The sequence below is a fragment of the Balaenoptera borealis genome (assembly GCF_965194805.1).
Source record: "Balaenoptera borealis genome assembly, chromosome: 14".
In the NCBI taxonomy this organism is placed as follows: Eukaryota; Metazoa; Chordata; class Mammalia; order Artiodactyla; family Balaenopteridae; genus Balaenoptera; species Balaenoptera borealis.
In genome coordinates, this window is record NC_138875.1 from 90688467 (window position 1) to 90696454 (window position 7988).

The window sequence follows — 7988 nt, forward strand, 5'->3', positions numbered from 1 at the left end:
TTGCACCTGCTGTTCCCTCTGCCTGGAATGCCATCTACTTTGATCACACCTCCTTCAGATGCCAGCTCCCTGAATGTCCCTGTTTTATGTTCCCAAGGGTCCCTGTAATTGTCTCTCCCAATATCCATTGAAGTTTGCAATTCTATGTCTTTAGAGTACTTATTCGTTTTCTGTATCCCTCTCTAGACTGTGAATTTGAAGGCATGTGATGAATATGGTTTGCTATGATCTGTAGCTTCAATACCGAGGACAGAGCCTGGCCCCTCAGAAAATACATTTGGAAGGAAAGAAGGAAGGGACGGAGGGAGGAAAGGAGGGAGGGAGGGAGGGAGGAATCGAATGGTCTGGTAACTCAGGGACAACTTCACAGGGAAAGTGTGAGAGATTCGAGGGCTGAGGGACAGCCAGTGCTCAGGCTGGGGGGAGCAGTCCAAGCCCTCAGAGCTGTGGCAGTGGGGATTAGAGACACCCTTTGACCCGCTCGAAGCTGTAGATGGCCCATATTCTTTTATTATTCTATACAAGCTTCGGGTGTGTAGCATTAAACATCTTATACACTAGGTGCTCCACATTCTTGATCACTTGATCAAGAGAGAGTGCACATCACTGGACCCGCTCAGCACCTGCAGCTGCAAAGCTCCAGCAAGGTCTGCGCTAGGCACGTGGGGTGATTTAAACACACTGTGAAGAGTGGTAAATGGGCTGTAACAGGCACATGACTATCTTCAAAGGGGATCTGTGTCCTTTTTCCCTTCTAAATACATTTCGACATTATTAGCTTTTAATTAAAACTGAGGCAGGTGTCACTGTGCTGAGATCATACCTAAGCAATGAGAGGATGGAGAGGACGCTGAGAGGGACTGGGTGTTGATAAGGCAAGGTGATTGCGATGAGGTTTCATGACATGTGTTTCGTTCTTAAAACTGGAATTGACTTTGATATCTTTCAAAGCCCCAATTCATTTTTAATCCATGCAGAGACTCTTTTCTTAGTTTTCTAGGCTCTTCCAGGAGCACTGGGGACCGATGACATACCGGGAGCTGGACGGGGCATGAGTGAGAACAACAGTCATAATGAGATGGTCTGGTTCCCAAGCCTGTCCCATGGTGGGCGGCACTGGGGGCATCTGGAGTCTGGGTGCAGAGGGTGAGGGGTCCCAGTCCTCTCGTGGCTGAGCTGAAAGTCACCTCCGTGATGCAGAAGGTACGTCACCTCCCAAGGAAGCCGGGTCCAAGGCTGTGCTGTGCTCATGGGTCACAGTCTCTGCCAGGGACGGGTCAAGGCTCTCTGGGTCCAGGCTACAGACCTGGACTCTGGCCCGTGCCAAGCACCAGAAAACTTGGAGACACTTAGAAATTTAATGGATTTTCATCCTGATCTTAAGAATTTCCTCTTCTTTCCTGCTACCCTGTGCGAGCTGCATGAAGGAAGGGGGGAGGAGCTTGGCTCAAAGCGGACTCAAAGTGACATCTGTGAACCTGCCTCCTCGCCCCACCCTGGGTGGGAGTTCCCCTCAGGACCCGGCAGAAGACACCACCTCCCAGGACTGGCTTCCTCCATCGGCCCCACTTGGCGAGTTATCCACAGCTTCGTGAATGCCGACCCACAGCAGGGAGAGCGTTCCCGCGTCCCTTTAAAGGTGAAGAATACAAGTGCTCCCAGGAGAGAAAGTCCAAGTGCAGCATCGCTTCGTTTACAACCTCCTCGTGAGGGTCCCTGGCCTCGTCTTTTCTCTGAGCTGTCAGCGTGGATGCAGTAAACTGAGTGTTCCCCCATCTAACACCGGCACATCCCGATTCCTGGAGATGCTCAGGGCCTCCGACGACCTGGGAGCCTGTCAGCAGTCACGACATCCCAAAGAAGCCCCACTTCCGATAACGAGAGAGGCTCTTGGGAAAGCCTAGGCAGCAGGACAGAACCAGGGAAGATCTGTGGAGTAAGTCAAGGGTCCACACAAGTTCTTTGTTATCTAAGAGATAAAGGCTTCTTTGCAAAGTATTTACTGCATCTGTGATGCTGGAAAAGAAATACACACGAGGGTTATTCTATTTAAACATCTTGATGGTCTTCTCTGGGGAAGACTGAAGGCTAATGATTTAGAATCGTGATATGCTGTACAAACAAGTACTCAGACCACCACTATAGTGCCCCAGTCTTTCTCAGAGGCCCAAGAACTACAGCTGCCAGCCCTTCTCAACCCCTTCCCTGGTTTCCAAACATGTTTTGGCTCCCAGCAGATCTGAGTCTCAGGCTAGAGGGAAATATTGGGCCCATATCTAGTTCTTACCAAATCTTATGACCAAGTATGGGCCTGAGTCAGCTTGTGTACGTGTTACAGGTGTGCCACCCACGTGGCTAATCCATGGGTGTGCACCTGGGGGTGGTTCTCTTACCTGCAGGAGCTGCCTGAGACTTACCTATCTGGTTCCCATGTGAATTGCCTGAGGGTGTGACTTATGGGCTAGCGGTGTATGTTACCTACGTTTGTCTTACATCTGCGATGCTGTGCGTGTCACGCACGTGCTGTTTTCTTGTGCTCTGCGTGCTTCTTATGTGTGTTCCCAGTGACTGTGTCATCTGCTTCCCACATACTGCTATCCGGATGTCACCCTTGTATACGTGACCTGTGCTACACTTACGCACCTGGGCTACCTGGACGTGGCAGCATCCTGTGCATGTGCATGTCACTTGCATGTGTTGGTGCTTATTTGTGTTGCCGCGTGAGTCGCCTCCATATCCTGTCCGCATCCACCTGGCGTGCAAGCTTCTGCTGTCGGCTCTTGCTGTGCGCCGCCCTCCGTGGCCTGTGTGCCCTCCTCCACGTTCCCACGCCTGCTGCTCTGGGGGTTAAGTTTCATACACTCCTGTATGCGCCCTATTCACGTCAGTTGTTTCTGGGCTACTTACCACAACATTAACCCTCCATCCTCCTTTTACAGACGAGGAGGCCGAGGCCGGAGGGTCCAGGCTTGGACCGCACAGCCAGGAATCCGCACAATCCCGATCCTAGAATCTGCTCCGTGCCCTCTGCACTAACGAGGCCTCCTCACTGCGAACTGACGGACCCACCTCACATCTGCTCAAGAAAACAGGGGTGGGGCTGGTGCACTCCTGACCTGAGGTCTCCGCAGCGCAGGGCCAGCTTCAGGCGCGGTTGGATCCAGGGCCCCAGTGACGTCATCAGAACTCAGTCCTTTCTTCCCTCTCATCCCTTTGCCTTTGTTCAGCCTAGCTTTGTTATCAGGCTCCAATCTCTGCCTTCGGGCACCTTCAGGCCCCTCCACGGTGACGAGATGGCAACGGAGGTCCTGCTCACCTCCTCTCAGAGCCGAGGCTTTCCCGTCAGCCCCAGGCGAGGCCTGGCGCTCACTCTGATTGGATTGAATGAGGTCACGTGACCGTCCCTGACCCAATCACTGCAGCCAGAACACAGCCAGTGGTAAGAGCCTTTCCTGTCAGCCTGGGGCAAGTCCTGATGCTCACTCTGATTGGACATGCTGATGTCATGTGACCAGCTCTGGACCAATCACTGCAATCAGGGCAGGGCTTGACTTGATCTGAATCACAGCCCCAGCTGGAGCCAGGGGTGCTCTGCCTGGATCACGGGTCTGAGCATGCGGGGTGGGTTCCCCGATGAAACTTGGGGCGCTCCTGGAAGGAGAGGTGGATGCTGGGAGATGTCCTCCACAGAAGCTGGGTCAGTGCCCGGAGGCCCCCAGCTGCCCCCGCATGTGGACCCTGAAGGGAAGAGAGGAGGGATTCCGGCCTGGTCCTCCCTTCTGGTCCTGGACACGAATCTCTGACACCCGCTGACCTCAGCCAGAGCCTGCGACCCGCTGGGACTGTGGCCTCCTGTACAGATCTGGCCAGAGGTCGGCCACCCCGCCCCGCGTCCTGCCCTTTCTCTGGTCCTGCAGGTTCCCTGCCAGGCCCCCCACAGCCCCTCCGTGGGCTAATGCCTCGCTGAGCCTACCTGTAATGTGCTCCTTACACGGTACTTTCGTATTTTGAAGGTTTAGAACCCGAGTGTATCAGTGTGAAGATTTGGGGATTTGTGCATTCACCGAATATAAATTACACTGTGCCAGAGTCCAGCTCCAGCGGGACAGGATAACCTGAGGTAGGGAACGGAGTCGGCGAGGACAGAGCAGCACCACTCAAAAGGGTTGCAAGCATCTGACAGTTTATTGTAAAAACTTAAGTCCTTATATATCATTAAATGATTATTTAACTTTATCACTACAACTAGTTATTAGGCTCTCAGTTATTTTCAAATAGTCATATCAATACTACAATGGTCCAGACATAATAATCTTTCTTTGTGGTCATCTTATTTTTTCCATGCCCTGAGGCAAGGTACGTTCCCATCATTGTGGTTTTCTCGGTTAGATGAATATCTCTTCGTACTAGCAGTCTCTGTTTCAAGTGTACCATTGGTTCATGACCACAGTCTCTCAGGTGTTTACTTTCCTTGATGTTATCAATTATGAAAGAGCGTATAGTTCAAAACATTCTCATAATACAATGATTACACAATTCTTATAAATGCGTAACATAAATTCACTTCAAGGGCAAGTTACATTAAAAGGTAAATCATTCTTAAAGTATTTACAATATATACCTTGTGACTGTATTGCTTTCGCGCGCCAGTTACCGGATCTGCTATAGATTGCATATAAAACATCAATTTCAAATCTATTCCTGGCTACTTTCAATGGTAGTAAACATCCCTTAATATAAAACCAGACATTTCCATAAACATCCCAAACACCATATTTTGGCCATAATACTTTTAGTTTCTCCTACAATGTTGGATCTCGTAATCTAAACATATTATTCCGCAATCCTTTAACCCAAACAGGAGGAGGTGGGGTGGGTATAGGCAATGTGGGAAATACAGTTGTTATAATTTTCTCAGGGGGTCGTCTCAACAATTGTTCTCGGGGCTGAAATCCCCCAAGCACTCCCGGGATGAGTAACACACTTCCAAGTAACAACAGGGGTAATGTTATGAGGTTCCCACCAAACCGTGGCGAGAAGCTTTGCTCAGGGCACTAGCTGTGCTAGTTTCACTTCGCGGCGTCTGGATGGGCTCCAACAACACTGGGCTCTGGAAGGTCTTGAGGCTCTAATGAAATTTGAAATTTTAACCTGATTCCTGAACTCAGAAGCAGATGAGTCATCCACAGGCGTTTGAAGGTAACAGTGAGCTGCCGACTATGGATGTGTTTATCGGAGAGCCAGTCCTGGGATTCTCCACTCGATTTAGAAACCAGAAATGCTGCCTAATGCGATGCAAAGCTCACAAAGCTCTAGAATCAGAATGAGAGATTCTGGTGGGAACGGCTCCCAGAAGGAAGGTCTCAGATGGGGCTACAGCAGCCCCTGTGTCCCGATGAGGCGAGCACACTCCCGTGGTGGCGGGCCTGTCCTTAGGTGGAGAAAGCGCCCAGACTGGCTGCTCTGTGGTCCGCCCCTCGGTGCTGCTGGGGAAAATCCACATCAGCGGTTAAGGAGCAGGAACCCAGAGGCAAAGGCTGAGACCCACACGGCGCTCAGACCTCCACCCACCTCCAGAAACGTCTGAGGCTCAGCCCTTCATGTCCTCCTCTTCATGGGCGAGGCGGCCTCTCCTGAGCCCCCTGGGAAGCCCTCGCAGACCCCAGTCTGCCCCTGACGCCCCCTCCTCCGAGCCTCCGCAGCGCAGGGCGGAGCCCCATTAGAGAGCTCATCTCCTTCCTGTGTCTTGGAATTAGTCTCACCCACCTGGAGTGATGGGATTGCTGGATGGAGGTCATGACTCACTACTATCCCAGAGCATTTGATGTCCTTGTCAAGCACCTCCTTCTTCTGACATAATGACTGACAGCAGCAGCCTGGGTCCTGCGGCGATTATGGTGAGCAGAGCACCCCTGTCAGTCCATGACTGGCGTGTGGCACAAGCAAGAAAAGGACAGCTTTTTTTTTTTTTTAAAGATTTATTGATTGATTGATTGATTGATTGCTATGTTGGGTCTTCTTTTCTGTGCGAGGGCTTTCTCTAGTTGCGGCAAGCGGGGGCCACTCTTCATTGCGGTGCGCGGGCCTCTCATTATCGTGGCCTCTCTTGTTGCGGAGCACAGGCTCAGTACTTGTGGCTCACAGGCCCAGCTGCTCCGCGGCATGTGGGATCTTCCCAGACCAGGGCTCGAACCCGTGTCCCCCGCACTAGCAGGCAGACTCTCAACCACTGCGCCACCAGGGAAGCCCCGGGACAGCTGTTTTAAGTCACTGAGATTTGGGGATTTTCTGTGACTGCTGAAAACTTTTGTGTGTTTTAGTCAAAAGCAGCTCTTGTAATAGAATGGGAGTCTTGGACAGCAGGCAAAAGTTCCTACACAACTGCATTTAGCTTATCTATTGCACAGGCTTAGGTTTCACCCTGTTATCTTGCATTCCAGAACTCTAAGCTGGAACACACATTTCCTGGAACATCCTCTTCTGTAAGGATTAGAGTTTATTTATTATTTACATCTGATACATCTATTTGTTAGTTCTAATGTGTTTACTCCTATCATTTCTAATCAGTGTTTAAATTTTTTTATTTATCTATTTGTGCTTCAATTGCCTCTCTTGGTTTCAGACACAAACTCTTTACCAGCCACCTCCCCTGTCTAGCCTCATTCACCCCTCTCCTACCAGTATTTCTCAAGGCCTTCTCCCAAATACTTGACCTCCAAATAGCTTGACCTTGAATGTTTGCTCCAGATCTGCTTATGGGGGGATGTAAACTAAGATGACATATACTAGAGGTAAACCCTCCAGGACTTAAATTGTAGTGGGATGTGAGGCAAAGAGAGAAATCATGGATGAAGCCTAAGTTGTTAACCTGAACATGAAGGCAGCACTGCTATAGAGATGTGGATTATATTAAAAAGAACCATTACATAATTGGGGACATGCCAGTAAAATCTTGATGGTCACACTATCTGAACTCCTCTTTAGCAACCACAGGATAAAGGGCTGTGAATATTTCTAGAATTTCAAAAGCCTTAAACTCCTGAGGTCCCCAGTGAGTCTTTTCAAGTCTGCCTTAGAACATTAGAGGATTCTTCTTTTTATCATCTATCAGCAATGGATTATTCAAATAGCTTCCAACAAGACCCATTCATTTCTGTGTAAAATGTTCAGACACTGTCCCAGAAATAATTTCATTAGCCGTCTCATTTTCAGCCACACAGGACTTTATTAAGGTTCCTCTTAGGAATTAAATTTCCATGCTTGGTCTCCACTGGATGGTGACTTCCCTGCAGAATTTAGTTAAATTTGTTTCAGTCCTTTGCAAAGTAACAGAATGTGCACTTGTAACCGACAAATGGGTTTTTACAACTTTATGTTTGTGCATACCTGGGAATTGTCAAAAGTATTCTGGTTGGGAAATTTACCCTTTTTTTCCCAAATGTGCAACACCACTAGAAATAGAAAATGAGTAGGTGTGGCAAATCTTCTTCTTTGGGGATCTTGTCCAATAAGCTATTACTCAAAGTACACAGACTATTCATAACATATCCCCCTTGTTCTCAAAGCACTTGCAGGTTAAATAATCTCATGGAGGCAGCCATTCATCCTATAAGATTTTTGTTTTGTAGAGAGAATTTCAAGATATCTTTTTCTTTCACATGCAAAGGCACAAAACAAATCTCAACAAATTTAGGAGGACAGAAATTACATTAAACATATTTTCTGACCACAACAGTATGAACTAGAAATCAATTACAGAAAGAAAATTGGGAATAGACAAACACATGGATAACAAACAGCATGCTACTAAAAAACCAAAGGGCCAATGAAGAAATCTAAGAGGAAATCAGAAAATACCTTGAGGCAAATGAAAATAAAACCACCGCTTTCCAAAATGTATGGGATGCAGCCAAAGCAATTCTAAGAGGGAAGTTTATAGCAATATAGGCCTACCTCAAGAAACAAGAAAAATCTCAAACAGCCTAACC

The 7988-nt window shown here is 48.6% G+C and overlaps 1 long non-coding RNA gene across 1 annotated transcript; it reads right to left on the reverse strand.

Moving 5' to 3' along the window:
* Positions 1–492: 492 nt before the first annotated feature.
* On the reverse strand, positions 493–5579 carry LOC309610408. Its single transcript, XR_014233915.1, has 2 exons — positions 5152–5579; positions 493–3371 (listed from the first exon to the last, which is right to left on the reverse strand). It is a non-coding gene; the product is annotated as an uncharacterized lncRNA (long non-coding RNA).
* Between the last annotated feature and the right edge of the window lie 2409 nt (positions 5580–7988).